Source organism: Lissotriton helveticus, chromosome 7 (assembly GCF_964261635.1).
Source record: "Lissotriton helveticus chromosome 7, aLisHel1.1, whole genome shotgun sequence".
Lineage (NCBI taxonomy): Eukaryota > Metazoa > Chordata > Amphibia > Caudata > Salamandridae > Lissotriton > Lissotriton helveticus.
Window position 1 is genome coordinate 1,299,126,373 of NC_136068.1, and position 17,958 is coordinate 1,299,144,330.

At 44.5% G+C, this 17,958-nt stretch overlaps 1 long non-coding RNA gene across 2 annotated transcripts in view; it reads left to right on the plus strand.

Annotated features, from left to right (window-relative positions):
• LOC144770231 (uncharacterized) overlaps positions 1 to 17,681 on the plus strand; it is a 128,296-nt gene extending 110,615 nt beyond the window's left edge. Inside the window, exon 3 of one of the 2 annotated variants that reach the window (XR_013598832.1) lies at positions 17,546 to 17,681. This is a non-coding gene — a long non-coding RNA (uncharacterized LOC144770231). The remainder of the gene's footprint in view (positions 1 to 17,545) is intronic. The other variant, XR_013598833.1, reaches the window with a different exon arrangement.
• Positions 17,682 to 17,958: the final 277 nt, after the last annotated feature.

Genomic DNA, 17,958 nt, shown 5'->3' on the forward strand with positions numbered 1-17,958 from the left:
GGCAGCAGCTGCTGCCTCTTCCAATGCGTCTGGCCCCAGCAAGGCCCCACCTGCAGGAGTACGGCGCCGCGGCCAGGCAGCCGCTCACTGCCGGCAATTAACATCTGCCACCCCCACACAGCATGGATGCAAATGTAGGTGCCGTGCATTTCGGCAACAACTTCTCCTCCAGGTGGCCAAGCTGGAGTACCAATTAGAGGAGCGCGTCAAGATTTAAGTGGACAAACACCTCAAAGCCCGCCAATTGTAATGGATCCTGTCGATTTGCCCCTTTTTTAATACTTTTGTTGGTGGGTGGGAATTGGGTGTTGGTGTTATTTTGTGGGACATTCTTTGGACTTGTACATTGGTTGGGGTTAGGGTGGGGATAGGGGTGGGATAGGAGGACTAGGAGGATATTTTTTTACATGAATACATTTTATTTATTTTCAACTTACACATATGATGTTGTTTTGTGGGGCGTTACTGTTGTATGTCACAAGGTTTACTCTAGATGCAGGGCAGCAGCCAGTGTTTGATTGAAATACTTTATTAATTGACCACATGTGTAACATGCAAACAGATAGATGCTGTACCCCTCAGTTATATTTGTCCTATTAGTACTACCAGTCTCTCCTCCATTATACCTCCCAGCAAACTTCTCTTCTTACCTGTGATTGATGATGATTAAGTTTGGCACCGCAAGGGCTGCATGGTTTCCCAAGACAACGGAGAATATGCCGTGGTTGTGTGATGGTAGTAGTAGACTAGACACTGGCACTAGCATTGGCAAACAAAAACAAAGAGACAGTCATTTGCCTGAGAGAGAATGTGGGAGAAGTAGAAAATTACAGTACATAATACTGACAAAAAATACAAACAATATTGCAACTGCTAAACGAACTCAAAGAAATCAATGGTGTCGGGGACTATGCCAAGTTCAAGAAGATAACTGTAGTTGCATTGGAGTCATAAAAACACAATACAAATCGGAAACGTAAATGCTCTAAAATTAAATTCAAACAATGCCAGCAATGATTTACATTTATTCGTTGGGTCACTTTGGGAAATTAATTGCCGTGTACACTAGTACATAAAGTGAGTTTGGGTGGGCAAGCAGAAGAAGATCCTCGCCCTGCCTCATTGACATTTGATTTCATTAGTGTTGCTTTCACAACATCTGCCCCAGCAAGCGTGTGATCAATTGTTGGTGTAGATTTAATGTAGTAACATCACAGCTCAATATAAAACCACACAGCCCGGGGGAAGAGGGTTAGGGTTTGATGAATGGATGGGAACGGGGGTTTGGGGAAAGGTTTGACAAAGAAAAACAGTACGCATGGAGACAACAAAAGCAAAACAATGAAGACTATGATTGCTGATCCACAACTACCCAATAAATGTAAAGTCAAGTAAGAAAAACGAAATGGATGCATGATGAAGGTTTATTATTAACTTGATGGTTAATAATAAGTGGTAATTACTTAACTACTACAACACAATTCAAAGGAAGTATTTCTTATATATGATATGAATATGACTTTTGCCTAGGCTGTATGCCCTCTGAGAAACCGTAATACCTGATGTAGCGGGCTGAAAGCTTGCAAAGAAAATTAAGAGATAGTTTAAGTGAGCAATCAATTACCAAACACAAGCGTAACATAAATGAAGAGGAAAAAGGAATCAAAGAAAAATATGAAAATGATACTAAAGTTAATGTATTATCTAGGGCCAAATGTGTAGTTGTATCTCGCCATTCATCTTTGTCCTCCCTTCCATGGACACTGTGACTGATTATATCATTCTTGGGCGCCTCTGGCTGGATGATGATGAGGAGGATTGGTAAGGTAAGTGTGAGTTGTTGCTCCACGTATAATAGCGCTGGGTGAAAGGCCGGCCTGTAAGTGTTGATGAAAGAAGAAATGGGGTATTACAAAATAAGTTAACTGAATGAAAACATAAAAATCAATTACGGTGTAGTGCAAAAAAGACAAGACCCGTGAGCGAGAAGATTTTCAGACAGAGGCTGCTTGGATACATTGATTAACTCTACTCTTCTAGTTGCACAGCAGTCATCGAAAAGAACAACAAGATAGGAGCCAGCACAGAACAGTTACAGGGCCACACCACAACACCTGGCCGTGAGTCTGTGGCCCAAACTCCATTTACCTACATTTTTCACAGTTTCAGACAAAAGGCATATAAATCAACCTAGCATTTCCAAAACAATTGATTAAATCAATGCGCCAATGTCAGTCAATCATACCACTATTCTATTGCACCACTGCACACACATGTAGCCTAGGTCTGTTGTGGTTCTTGTTGATTGGTTGTGTGTTTACCTTGTATTCCACTTCCTGAACATATTCCATCAATCATCTCTGATCAAACTGACTGACAGCGTGCAAAGATGGTATGGTGGTCATCATCATCATCATCATCCGGTGTGGCACGTGTACGTGTTCTCCAAAAGACCACCAACAGCAACCCAGTCTGTAGTGAGTGACTACGATTAAGTCCAGACTGCACCTGCAGTAGTAGGAATACAATTGGATACATATTATTAACAACATGGAAACATTGACCACCACTTGAGACACAAGTACTTTGTTATTATATTAAACTACTAGTATATTTCTACTTCATGCACATTTGCTCTGAGTCAGCAAGCAGCCAATGCAATGTATGGCATCATTTAATTCATATACCTGTCTTTCTCTTCTTTGTGGCTGTCAGATCACAGATGCAGCAGAGTCTTCTGAAAGTGATGACGAGTATGGCAAGATGGAAATGTATCTATTTTAGGGTGAGTCAGGAAGATGGAGCAGGACTCTGATGAGTGGAATGTACAGTAAATGCTCAGATGTGCAACTCCAATAGGTAATTAAAAGAGAAAGGAAGATGGTGTTGGTTTTGATTAAGTTTGAGTCAGAAAGACAGATACACACAAATAAGGAAGGGAGAAATAAAGGAAGGGAGAATGTAACATTTTCAAAGCCTAGTTGTCAGGGAAGAGGAGCTCGTCCTCAAACCCTGGTGGTTCTTCTGACAGAAGTAGGTCCTGTAACCCACTAGTTATTTCTTCCGACTCGCTCTCCTCTTCTAGCTCTGATTCACGTACTTTGTAGTCTGGTGGTATGAAGTGCTGATTCATTTTGATCATGGTTAACCTCTCCACGCTTTTGGGCGAGAGACTGGTCCTTTTCACAGTCACAATGGCACCAGCAGCACTGAAAACACGCTCAGAAGAGACACTTGCAAAAGGGCAAGCTAGATACGTTATCGCCAGCCTGCTGAGCAGTGGCCATTGCTTTCTTGTCCTATACCAATACACCAATGGGCTTTGCTCCATGAACACCTCTGTTGTGTCATCTAGATAGGCCTGGACCAACCGCTCAATGTTCATTGGTGCTCGGTTTGCTCGTCCTCTTTTTGCTTTGCGACAGCAACGGACTTACCCATCCCTTTCTGTAGAAACCAAGCAGCTATTTTTTTGCTTGTGTCTGATGAATCAGATCCTGTTGGTGCGGTTGTTGTTATTGTTTGTGTTGGTGACTGCTGGGAAGTAAATGCACTGCTCGCATGCTGTGAAGAACTTGACTCTGTAGGATGCTCAGTAGTACTTGCACTGTCCTGGGCTGGCAGGCCTCTAATTGAGAGCCGTTCATTTTCGAAATCAGTGGCTTCCTTGGCTATTACAGTTTTGTACTTGGAAACATCCCCTTCTGAAAAAGGAATTACTGCATTACTGTTCACAAATAATTTGTACCGTGGATCCAAAATTGAGGCAGTAATGTAATGTTGATGTGACACAATCTTATTTTGAATCCTTGTATTCTCAGATAAGCGGCCGGCTAAGGACTTCGCCAAATTACATGCTTCAAGTTTTCCTTCAACATCTTCGTATGTTTCAGACACCTCCTTCAGCTTTTGCTCCAGCATGTACAACAATGGGATAGCTTGGCCCATAGTACAGTCCTCCCTGCTGACTGCACGTGTGAAGACCTCAAAAGGAAGTAGCATCTCTGTCAGGCATTTAATGAGGTCCCATTGCGACATCTCAACTGTCATGGCTTTAATAACAGTTGGATCCTGCCCTGATCTTCTTGACATTGTCATGACATAAGCATTAAGTGGTATGTACTGCTCAAACAGCCGATCAAGCATGTAATAAGTAGAGTTCCAACATGTTGGTACCTCCTGGATGAGTGCTTTGACTGGCATTCTATACTCACGTTGAATGACCCATAGCTGCTTCTTGGCTTTAAAAGAATGATTCAAATGCGTGCAGATTCTTCTGCAAATGGTCAGTAAGTTGCTGACTTTGCTTTCATTTTTCAGAAAGTCTTGAACCACAATGTTAATGCAGTGTGCCAAACACGGGACCCTGAAATAGCGACCATCTTCCATGGCCTTAACTACATTACTGCCATTGTCGGTGGCAACAAAACCAATGTTGAGGCCTCTTGGTCGCAGCCATTCAAAGACCTTGCTGTTGAACTCATCCAAAATGTTTGCAGCAGTATGCGATTGCTCCATAGCAAACATGGCTACAGTAGCATGTCTGCGAGTATCATTAAAAATCTCAGTAGTGTCAATGCCTGTAGATATCTTGGGCCAGATGTAGGTAGCCCTTTACCGGTCGGTAACGGCCGAAAATCGGTGTTTTCGGCCGTTACCGACCGGTATTGAGCTTTCGGGATGTAGGAGACCGAAAATCCTCTGAATCGTTAAATTACCGATTCGGAAATATTACCGAATCGGTAAATTTACTGATTCGTTAACTTACCGATTCGTAAAATTACAGAATCGGAAATATTACCGAATCGGTAAATTTACCGATTCGGTAAAGTTACCGATTCTGTAATTAAGAATTGGTAAAAATGGATATTGAGATGTAGGGAAGCTCTGAAATACCGAATTTGCATGAAATTCGGTATTTAAGAGTCGGTATTTACCATGGATTGAAATCAGGTGGTAACCAGGTGCAACCTATAAAAATGGACCCAAAATGCAATTCTTCTTGCACAATGGCGGCCTTTTATGTCATTGCAAGACGGCTACGGCTACAGGAGGAAGGAAAGAGGGAATGGCTGAGACAGGAGCAGGTCTACAGGCAGAGGGTTACCCTGTTCATGCTCACAGAGGCAGAGATACTGCAGAGGTACAGGTTGGATCCAGACACCATCTTGGAGCTCATCAGGGACCTCAAACCACTGTTACAGCACACTACCCCAAGGGCACATGCTATTCCACCCCATGTGCAGGTGCTGTGCAGCCTTCACCTGCTTGCGTCTGGGAGCTACCAGACCGTGGTTGCTGTGGTGGGTGGGGTGACCCAGAGCAGCCTCTCAAGGTTTTTCCACAAATTCCTTGACGCCATGTTACAGAGGATGGAGCATTACATATCTTTTCCTGCTACCCATGCTGAACTGGTGCAAACAAAATCAGAATTTTACCAGATGGCTAGATTTCCAAATATAATTGGCTGCATTGATGGCACGCACATTCCCATTTGTCCCCCTGCTGCCACAGAATATATCTATAGGAATAGGAAGTCCACCCACACCATCAATGTGCAGGTGATTTGCAATGCAAAGTTCGTCATCACTGACCTTGTGGCAAAATTCCCTGGGAGTACCCACGACTCGTATATGTTTCAAAACAGTGGCATCTATGCACGGCTGACTGCAGGGGAATTTGGTGAAGGATACCTCCTAGGTAAGACACAGTGTCTGACCCCCATAATACCTATTGCAGTAAGAAGTACATTCATGCATGTGAGTAATGTATTCCCTTTTCCTTTTAGGAGAGAGTGCATATGCTCTCCGCTCATTTATACTCACCCCCTACCTCAACCCCTCAACACCCAGCCAAAGGAAATATATAACCGGGCCCACAAAAGCACACGGAATGACGTCGAACGGACCTTTGGTATCTGGAAAAGCAGATTCAGATGCTTGCACAAGAGTGGAGGTGCAAGGCAGTATACCCCCATCACCTGCTGTAAGATAATTGCTGCATGTGCCATGTTGCACAACCTTGCTGTTAAGAAGGGTACTGAGGTGGAGTTGTCTGACTACGAGGATCATGACGACGACAATGCTGTGCCTGAAAGACAACCTGCTGGAGTGACAACACCAAGTGATGGCAGATACAGACGTGAGGAAATAACAAGCAACTATTTCTGAGTAAGTAATGAGACACAGACAGGTTGTGAATGAGAATAACGTCATTTAATGTTGCCACAACGTTCATGCACTGAAGTGCAACAAATTAAAGAAATAAAGGTGGGGACTACATGTCCTGGGTTACATCACCCACACCGGCAAAGTCATTTGTGCCCGCGCTTCCCAGAGCCACTGGGATGTTGCTCACTGCTTTCCTCATGGCCTGCAGGCTCAGCTGGGCGCCTGCTGCTCCTACGGGACTGAACCACAGCGCTTGCCAAGCTGCTGCGGCTACTGCTGTCCTCTCCCTCAGCCACATCCAGAGCAGGATCCAGTGCAGTGTGTAATATTATCATTGCCTCGAGGGCACTGGTGATCCTGGCCATGCAGCTGGTGACCTCGGCTGTGTTCTGAGTGAGGCTTTCCTGCATGTTAATGCCTCTACAGCATAACTGTGATGTGGCAGTGGCCAGACGATTCATGGCCCTATTGTTTACACGGGCGTCCCTGCGCCTTGTGTGCTCCAGGCTGCCAGTTTTGAGCACAGCTGGGTTATTGAAGTGCTCATTTGCTGCATTCCTGCAGCTAGATCAGCATTGGTTTTTGATATCTCCCTGTTGCTTTCTACCATGTCTCTGATGCCCTTCCCCATTTCTCCAATTTGTTGGTTTAGGACACGAAATTGGCGGTGGCAGGCCTGTATTGATTTCCCCTGCATGCGTTGGAGGCGCACCATGCTCCCCTCCAGCCCACAGGATAAAGTGCCATCTCCAGGAACACCTGCACTGCTGGGCCTGCGTTGCTGTCTGCGCGAGGTTAAAGACTCTGTGGTGGGCTGCAGTGCAGCAGGACTCTCAGGTGCAGTGGTTTGGGCCTCTCCCTCTGCTGCCTCCATCACTGGCAGTGGGGCCACGACTCGCCTCCTGGCTGGTGAGGTTGCAGGTGCAGGCTGTAACAGTGATGGGGAGGTCTCAGGAGAGAAAAGCAATGAAGGGGATTGTGAGAGATGTGGGGAGTGGGGAAACTCGGGTGTCTGGACTGTCTCCTCTTCCTGGGAGATGGCAGTTGTGTGTTCTTCCTCCTGCGAGGCATGGACATGGCTTGGCCCTGCCTCGTCACTCTGCTTCCTCGCTGGTGCAGTCCTTGCTGTAGCAGTGGCTTGACTGGCTGATATTGCCCCTAGGTATAAATAAGCGTATGTCAACTGAGTGCTACTGTGTGACAGTCACTAAAATAAATGCTTTACACATTTTACTGTCATTATTCAGCATTACTTTCACTGTCTTGCTGATGTCTGTGCAGTTACACATGGTCTTATATTAGCGGACTACATTTCCCATAATGCATTGCTCCTGTATAGTGCTAGCAGTACTGGACTGGGGTTGGCCTGTGCACAAAGGGTTAAGGGAAGCAGGTTGGTATGGGGTGTCATGTTGCGCATGCGTCTTACCTTTTCCTTTGGCTCTGGCTGAGCTGTCCACATCTCTCAGTCCCACAACACTGTCTGGCTCGATGGTTGACGCCACCAACTCCTCCAGGTCAGTCAGGGGGTGCCCTGGGTTCCTGCCTCCACCGGTGACACCAGCCTGCTTATGTAGCTCTGCCATCTTTTTCTTGGTGAGGCTCCTGATTTCGTAGAAGCGTTTCTTGAGGTCATCAATGCTCCTGCTTGTAACTCCCACAGCATTTACCCTTTCTCCAATAGCAAGCCACAGCTTGCGTTTTGCTGACTCTGCTACAGTGAGGGAGTGCCTGCCAAACAGTTGTTTGTGGACTCTAACCACCTCCTCCACTAGTACTTGCAGCTCCATGCTGCTGCACTTTACTTTCCTTTTCCTCTCTGCCTTCTGACTCTCACTGCTGCTAGCCATTTTCACAGAGGTAAAGTCCCAAAAATCACTCCCTGCTGCTCTGTGTCTGTGCTCAGCTCTGACTGCCTCTCCAGAACCTTCTAATGAGTTGCAGCTGCCTGGGTAGCCACTTCCTGGTATGGAGGGGGAGAATGGTAGCACCTGATTGGCTGTTTTCCTTAGTTTCACTTTTGCTTGCTTCCCGATCCGGAATTTACCGATTCGGTATTTACCGATTCGGTATTTACCGAATCGGTATTTTCAATGCATTCCTATGGGCCTTTAGGGATGAATGGGAAATACCGATTCGGTAAATACCGAATCGGTAAATACTGATTCGGTAAATTCCGAAAGTCCGATACCGACTTTTACCGATTCGGTAAAAAATACCGATTTTTGCCTACATCTCATTTACCGATTTTTGAATACCGAATCGGTAAAATTCGGTATTTAAGAATCGGTAAATGTGCTTTACCTACATCTGGCCCTTAGTCTCTAACACCTGTACAAGAGATCCAGTGTGCAGTTATGCACATGTAATCAGTGGCTTGGCTACTGGTCCACATGTCTGTTGTCAGGTGGATACTATGCACAGCACTCTGCTGCAAGGCTTTTCCAAGCAATTCCAGCACGTCGTGGTGTAGTGCTGGAACAGCAACTCTGGCAAAATAGTAGCGGCTGGGAACATTCCATTTTGGGCAGAGGGTTGTCACAAATTCCAGGAAACCCACCCCTTCAACAAAAGAAAAAGGGAGAAGGTCCAGAGCTAACATTTTAGCAAGCTTAGCATTGTACAAACGTGCTATTGGGTGGTTGCGCTCGTACTTTCCCTCCTGCCTAAACATGCTAACATGGTACGCTGCTTGGTATTTCTTTCAGTTGTGCCCGATGCTGTCATTCGCGTCGCAGACTTCGCACCCGTACTCCTTGGTGTCTCCGGGTTACTCTTACTCTGGTGCCACAGAGATGTTGCTGATGCGGAGGATGTGGGACCTACCACTGCAGTGCTGGGGAGTCGGACAGGGGTACTTAGAGTACCACTACCAGATAGAATGTCTCCCTCTTCTTCCTGTTCGACCTGTGGACCTTCTACTGCTTCCCCACCAACATTAATGGTTCCTGCTTTTATGATACGTAGGTGGTCCTCCCACTTAATTGCGTGGTGTTTTTTCATATGGGTCATTTGGCCTCCGGTACCATAGTTTGTACCAAGCTTACCACGACTAACAGAGGAATGACAAATGGAGCATATAGCAATGTTCTCCTCATTTGCGCTAACTGTAAATAAGTCCCACACTGGGGAGCTTAACTTTTGTCTCCTGCTAGAGGTGCCACTTCCAATGCCGGATGAACTGGAGGTTGTTTGGTGAATTTCACTATGTGGCTGCGCAGTAGTACCACTACCTACTTCTGCTGAGGTGGAACTTGTGCTGGATGTAGGACGCTGCCGGCTGTGTGCAAATGTAAAAATGGAAGCTGGAGGTAGTTTTGGTGTGGCCTGTGTTGGTGGTATGCGTGCTACATCCCTACTAGTCACAGCCATTCTTGCTAGGGTTAAAATGTTGTCTCCATGTCCTCAGGGCCAGGAGTAATGCTTGTGATGACTGGGTCTGACTCATCATCACCATCATTATCCGGCTGCTCAACATCACACTCTATAAGTGGTAGGCTTCCTGGAACCTTTCTTTTCCCTAGCCTGGTCTTCTTGGGATGTCTCTCCCTCTCATGCTCAGATTGTCGTGGCTCCCAATTGGGATCAAGATCATCAGAAGGGATGCTTGGCTAAGAACTCGATGGACTAACCCTCCTTTTCCTTGGTGGGGATTTGGAAAACAATAGATCTCCTGCATGAGGTGCTGCCTCTTCTTGCTCTGCATCAGGCTCAATTTCCTGAACTGCCCCGACTTCGGGAGGAACAACAACTACTATTGCCGGTGGTGGTTCTTGAACAATAACTATTGCAGGCGGTGGTTGTGGTTGTTGTTTTCGTTGAACATCTACTATTGCGGGCGGTGGTTGTGGAACACCTACTATTGCAGGCGGTGGTTGTGGTTGTTCTTTTCGTTGAGCATCTACTATTGCGGGCGGTGGTTGTTGAACAACTACTATTGCGGGCGGTGGTTCAGGTTAAACATCTACTATTGCGGGCGCTGGTTGTTGTTCACCACTTTTCTGCTGTGTTCCCTCTTGTGTGGAATGTGTACTACTTTGAGATAGCGATAAGTTCAGGTCAGGCTCAGTATCACTGCTTTCCACCATTAGGCTGGCTACCTCTTCCCCACTCATCTGCTTGGGCCTGGGTTGGTGTCTTGGGCCCACTGATGCAGAGGTGCTGGCCCCAACTTGGACCCCGGTCACTGCTGCTGCAGGCGTACTTTTTTTTTGCCCAAAAAAGGTTTTCGGGTCAACACCAGACTTAAGTGTCACTTCCTTCCTCTGTTCATCCTTCTTCTCAGCAACTTTCTTGGTCTTGGAGGACCTGGTACCTGCTTTCTTTGGGCCAATCTTCTTCAGATGTCAGCAGCAGCACTCAGTTGCACAAGTTACTGAGAATGATGTCTGGTCAGGTTAGTCACACCACACGTGACGTAGTACAGAACAGAAGGACGTCTGTCTGGCAGTAGAACAGGCGATGAATGATGACAGACACCTCCTCTTCAGTCTTTTGTGCACCTACAAGCAAAGAAGGCAGAACAACATCAGTCGAATGTGGATTTTTTTTAGCTTTAATTTTAATTACTACTAGAAGTATTAGTACAACCAGTAAGAGTAAGAATAGCAAAGAACTAAAATGCAAATGTAGTGGAAGTGGAACTTGTTTATCCTTAATTTGTGCATCATTTCAGTGACCTGCAGCAGATAGCAATGGGGATGTGAACAGTAGTAAGCCAACAGGAACAATGGCAAGACACAGGCCAATTTGTCAAAAACAAAACAGCACACTACTACTACCACCACAGCTCCACATGGGCACTCATCACAGGTACATGGGTAAAAGCCAGAAAACAATAAACTCAAGCAGGCCTATATCCCTCCCTATATGGTCAGAAAAAGGAGGATGCCTGCATCACAGCTTAATGCAAAAAAGAAAATCCCCATGGCTACAAGGTTTGAAAGTTACACAACAACACAAACAACAAAGGCATTTAGAGTTTTCACCCAAACAGTTAACTACACCCCAAACACCACATTTGAAAATTCAATACATTGCCACCCATCCCCTAAATGAAGTTAAATTCAACAGACAAAATGGAAAACGCTACATCAAGCATCCCCACTGACTATCTCTGGGACTCTAGGCCTACTGGCAGAAAAAATCACACAAGTTTGTAGGCCTGCGGCAGAAAAACGAAACCACGATGGAGGGTCACACAAAATGGCCGCCCCCACATGGCCTGGCCACCCCCAAAAACATGAAAAGAAAGAGAAGACAGACAATACATTCCTATGGCAAAAGGACAATTCTTGGCTTGACAAAATGGCCAACAAGCCGCCCACCTGGTCAGGCCACCCTCAAACAACAAAGTACATAGAGGACAGAAACAGTAAGTGGTCCATGCTCCAAAAACTACATGCAAATGACAACCTAAGGAGTTTCTTTTAGCAAAATGAACAGCATCTACATTTTCAGGAACGTTTTAGGCAACTCAAGAGATATTGCTCGCGAGAATGCAAATTCGGCGTATTCGGCAGCGCGAACTGTACAAAACGTCGTTATCGCGTGCCCGAGCACGCACATTGAGCGCGCGAAGAAGACAAAAACTGTAAGGTCGCGTTGTAGCACTGTGCAAAGTTACCAAAACTATGCGAGCTGAATCCTAGGGTTACCTAGTGCGCAGAAAAAGCCATATTATTCAACACACACCCAAAACCTGCAATTCAACACCAAAAACACATTTTGCTAATTAATCCAAAGCCATCCATGACCTACATGATCTTACACTTACAACTTAAACACCCCTATAACAGTTGAAGAACTTTCATGCACCCATGATGAGGACTGTAGTAGTACCCTTGGGCCTACTGGCAGAGTAGGCCACAAGCTTGGAGGCCTATGGCAAAAACACAGAGGCTACTACTAGTACCAGGAAATGGCCGCCACGACATGGACAGGCGGTCACAATAAAAAAAAGAAAAGGAATAAAAAAATAAGAAAGGACTAAAAATAAAAAACAGACAAAGCAGGCCTATGGGAAAAGCAAAATGCATGGCTTCACCAAATGGGAATGGGCACCAGCCCCATGGTCAGCCCACCAACAAGAAAGTACATACAATTTAAATAAACTCAAGCAGGTCTATCAATAACCCTATAGCCAGAAAAAGGAGGATGCCTTTTACACATCACAGCTTAATGCAAAAAAGAAAATCCCCATGGCTACAAGGTTTGAAAGTTACACAACAACACAAACAACAAAGGCATTTAGAGTTTTCACCCAAACAGTTAACTACACCCCAAACACCACATTTGAAAATTCAATGCATTGCCACCTATGCCCTAAATGAAGTTAAATTCAACAGACAAAATGGAAAACGCTACATCAAGCATCCCCGCTGACTATCTCTGGGACTCTAGGCCTACTGGCAGAAACAAATCACACAAGTTTGTAGGCCTGCAGCAAAAAAACTAAACCACGATGGAAGGTCACACAAAATGGCCACCCCACATGGCCTGGCCACCCCCAGAAACATGAAAAGAAAGAGAAGACAGACAATACATTCCTATGGCAAAAGGACAATGCTTGGCTTGACAAAATGGCCGACAAGCCGCCCACATGGTCAGGCCACCCTCAAAATACAAAGTACATAGAGGACAGAAACAGTAAGTGGCCCATGCTCCAAAAACTACAAGCAAATGACAACCTAAGGGGTTTCTTTTAGCAAAATGAACAGCATCTACATTTTCGGGAACGTTTTAGGCAACTCGAGAGATATTGCTCGCGAGAATGCAAATTCGGCGTGTTCGGCAGCGCGAACTGTACAAAACGTCGTTTGCGAGCACGCACATTGAGCGCGCGAAGAAGACAAAAACTGTAAGGTCGCGTTGTAGCACTGTGCAAAGTTACCAAAACTACGCGAGCTGAATCCTAGGGTTACCTAGTGCGCAGAAAAAGCCACATTATTTAACACACACCCAAAACCTGCAATTCAACACCAAAAACACATTTTGCTAATTAATCCAAAGCCATCCATGACCTACATGATGTTACACTTACAACTTAAACACCCCTATAACAGTTGAACAACTTTCATGCACCCATGATGAGGACTGTAGTAGTACCCTTGGGCCTACTGGCAGAGTAGGCCACAAGCTTGGAGGCCTATGGCAAAAACACAGTGGCTACAAACACAAAATAGCCACCACCACCTGGCCAAGCCACCCACAGAAAGTAAATGTACTCAAGCAGGCCTACACTAACTACATGAACTACTAGGGTTACCTAATTTTACTAAAAAAAATTACATTCCACTACAACAGAGTATGCAATTAAATCCAATGCCATCCATGATGTTTTACAGACACAACAGAAACATGGGTGGACCCTTGGGTACCTCTAGGCCTACTGGATGAAATTTCAAACACATACAACTTGGCCCCTCATGAAAGCACAGGCCTCCCTCAATAATAATTTTTAACAAAGGTTGAGAAGCACAGAAAACTGTAGTTAAAAAAACCCAAACCAAACAAACATTTACAGTACACCAATTCTCAATTCTCAAACTTACTTGTAAAAGAAAAGTTCAAATCCAAAATTCCTCAATAAATCCAATTATATGCTATGATGCAGCAGACATACACAAAGAGTGATCCTTCCAGCTCCAATTCCAAATGAAAGTGAACACCACATGGACAAAGCACTGGGAGGAGCCTGGTGGACAGGAACAGGAAGTTGGAGACTCAGGGGCACTTCCTTTCTCTTGAAAAAAATAGTAGAAACAAAAAGAGGACTCCTAGCCCAAAAAAATACAGCCAAATCACAATCTGGGGGGTTAAATGAACATTTTTTAGAAGATTTTAACATGCTCGGGAGATATTCTGTGCCAGATTGCAGTTTCTGCGTGTTCGGAAACGAGATCTTACCAACATGGCACTGCAAGGAGGATCGCGCGTCCCAATGACATGTTCGCGCGTCCCAATGACGTAATCGCTTTCTCAAAGTCGCATGGGATTGTGCGGCCGGATTCCAAACATCGTAGCGAACGCGACCGGGAGAGAAATGCGAGAAAGCGAACGCAGAACCACGGTAAGTCATTACCGCGCACGCGAGAATGCTATTGAGCGCGCGAGGAAGAAAAACTACTACGCTACGCTGTAGATTGCGAAGTAGTCGACAACTTCGCGCTCGCCACGAAGTTGCTGAAAATTCGCAAACTCCGCGAACGGAGCATAGTTCTCCGCCCAGGGTTAAAATACACATCAGATGCTTCCGAAGTTAGGAATAACAAGCTAATGAGGAGAGAGGGAGAGAAGGGAGGGAGGAGAAGGGAGGGGGTAGTGAGAGCAGACAGCAAAGGGGTGGAGGAGCATGATTCACACGCTGGAAGGCTTAATGAGCCATGACAGAAAGGATGATGGCAGCTGCGCGTGTGCACGCTCACGTGCACGCAAGCTTTAGGCCACCAAAAACCTTTTGACCGATAAAGAAGCCCGTGGACTAACACTGAATATTCCACAGTAATTGCCAACTGTAGTGGCACATAGGAATATTTCCAATTGAATACTGCTTTGGCCAACCTTTTAAACCCCAATTGTTCTTTCACTTGTATATAATTCACTGTTTACAATTTCTCACTGCATGACAAATCACTGCACTAATATATCACTATACTCTGATGCGCCGTTTTGTAGAATCTATAAATGTATACATTGAATGCAGGGTTACTATGAATGACATTGAATTCATAAAATAATCATTTCATACCCTATTGGTTATTTTGGATTTGCATTTTTACGTTTAAGTTTGATAAATTGTAAGTAAGTCGATACTGCATTTTTAAAAAACCGATGAAATAATATATGAAAACTGGAATAAATCTTTTGCCCAACAGAACCATTGTTTATATTGTGTATAATGCCCAGGTTCTGAGGGATACTGGGTTACCCCATAGTAACTTACAACTACCAAAAACCTGTAGCAGCACTTTGAAAACCCATACACTAAATGTCTGCAGAGTAGCGCATGCGCTGCCTCAGCGGGACCCTAAAACTTACCTTACCGGTTCCTGAGTCTCCCACCGTCTCAGCTCCTGGCAGTGGCAGGGTCCCAACAGGAAGCAGCCACAGGCAGCCTCCCTCCCCTCCCTTAAGCCAATCACAACGCTGAAATGGCAGCGTTGTGATTGGTGAGGCGCAGCGGAGAGTGCCCCAGCAGGGCCATTTTCTCTATGTAGGCTGCATGCAGCAGCCTACATAGACAAAAAGGGGGAGTGCACATGACTGCTTTATTCAGCCCTGGGGCCTACCAAAAAGTCAGTACCCCCAACCAGGCACTTCAGCTTTCTTGCAGTGCGAGAAGCAGAAACATAAAATGGTAGTTTTACCATTATATGTTTCTGCTGCTCGCACTGAGAGAAAGCAGTGGGACGACGCCCTAAGCCCCTATGGAGGAGCAGCCACTGCGCATTCACCAGTTTGGTGCTCCTGGCAAGGCCGAAGACAGTTTAAAATTATAAACATGTATAACATCACAGTTGGTAAAACAATATGCAACCCCTCTTAATAGTCTTAACAATGATTCTCAAATGTAAACCTTGTTACCCCAGGACTTGTCAAATGAAGGTAGCAAATACCAAAATCCTTGCCAACTCCATTAATCTGTCAGATTCCATGTAACAACATTCCTGTCTACAGGTTTTAACACAGTGTTTTAACAATCCACCTCACTTATGTTTTTCACCACAAATAACTCAGCCCTGCAGCCTTTGTCAAGTATTTTTTGTAATAAGCAGAACAGACAAGTGTTCTGATAGAAATGATTCTAATTTACCAAATAGCCTGTGGCCTAGAAGAAGGCAACTTTTTGCTGGCCGAGGAATACAAAGGTCCCAATATATCTTTAATCAAAGGGTATATGAAAGAGGAGTCTAGGCTGGTACAGGCTTCTATCCGCAGAGAAGAAGGTTCTCAAGGAGTAGAGGAGTACGAGGCAAAGGAGGTATGGCTTTTCTAGGTTGAGTACACTTACTACTATTATTTTTCCGCGGGAAAAGTAGGTGGTCATTTGAGGCAATTCATACACAGGTGGAAGAAGATTTTGTGAGACCCTTGAATACTGGAAAACAAATCTAGTGGTTCAAAATATATTTTATGGAGTTACCTCAGCAGAAGAGAGAGCCAAGAGAATTGGTGTTGAGCCAAGAACAACAGTTAGTTGTAGATTGGGAGATAAAGTTGATGATGGAGAAGGAAGCAGTTTTTCCGGTTGGGGAGGAAAGCAAAGGTTTTGTGAGGACTTTGTTCCTGGTAGAGAAAAACAATAAAGGCTGGAGACTAGTGATAAATCTGAGGGAGTTGAACACATTCTATGTTTAGAGACATTTCAAGATGTAGGGACTCCATCTTTTACAAGATATGCTATTGAGGGACTATTGGCTGGTGAAATTGGATCTAAAAGATAAAAATTTTAACAAGTCCAATGGAGAGTTTCTGTCAGTCTTTTCTATAGTTCAGATGGAGAAATCAAAATTACCAGTTTCAGTGTTTACCCTTTGGCCTATCATCTTCACCAAAGTAATGAGGGTAGTGGTGTCCTCTTTGCGATACAGAGGTATTCAGATGATAATTTATTTGGGCAACATTTTGCTGAAGTGGCAGAGTTTGGAGAAGTTGCTAAAAGAGTTGCCAAAGGGGAGAAATATATTGAGGAACCTAGGGTTTATTATAAACAAGGAGCAATCAGCTATGCTTCCAGCTAGCTTAAAAGTTGGAATTTCTAGGTTTCAGAATAGATATGGTTCAGGTGATGCTTCCAGGGAACAATGAGAAAATAATAAAGACAGAAAATGGTATTGTTAAAAGTAAGGAATGCCAGGAAACAGGATGAGTTCCAAGCACCGCTTTATTGGCCATCCACTCTCCTCACAGTCTGGTGAAACACACCAACATTCTAAGATGAGCTCCAAGGGGAAGAGACAAAGGGAAGAGGGAAAGGAGGAAAGGAAGGAATGTACCAAATGGGAAAAAAAGAAACAGAGTATTTAACAGGTAAGTATTGGGAAAGCAGTTTCTATCTTTACGGGATCAGGCAAGGATGATAGGTTTCAGGAGAACCAAGACTATGTCGGATTCAGGTTTTTTTTTAATCAAAAGTTTGATCAATGTAATAAACTTTGTGTATTGGATTGCTTGCATGAGTATGAGCGCAGAGTTTTGGAGTACTGACCAGAAGGAGTGAGTGAGCATTATCCCAACCGCCCTTTCAATAATATAAAAAAAAGGTTGTACTATGTAGTTGGTTCTAGAGATCTTTATTAATGTTGTTTGGTTAGAGGATATTGTTATTGTGCTTTGTGTAAGTTTTTGCTTAAATTGTCTATTGTTTGTTTCAGACAATGCTCATTGAAGTGCTGGGGATGAAGATATGGATTTGTGTTCTGAGTTTGGAAGAAGATAAGACGGGAATCTCTCTGATGGTCTTCACATTTAAAACACGGAGAACTTTCTGAGCGGAGTTTATTCATGGGTTAAGGAGATTCTAGTTCTGATTTGTTAAATTGTATAATGTAATGCAGTTCTTTAAAGTGCTGCAGGAGTGGCATTAAAATGTGTTACTGTATAATGCTACCCACCGCGTCTTTAATGAAATCTTGATTTTCTCTTCATTTCAGTTGAAGAATTGCCATTCTCACAACGCGAATCTACTGAAGGGTTTGTCGGAGAGAATAACCAGCACCAAAATCATTGCCTATTTTGTTACATGGAATATCTGAAATTCCACATAAAAATAAACCTGAGTAGAGGT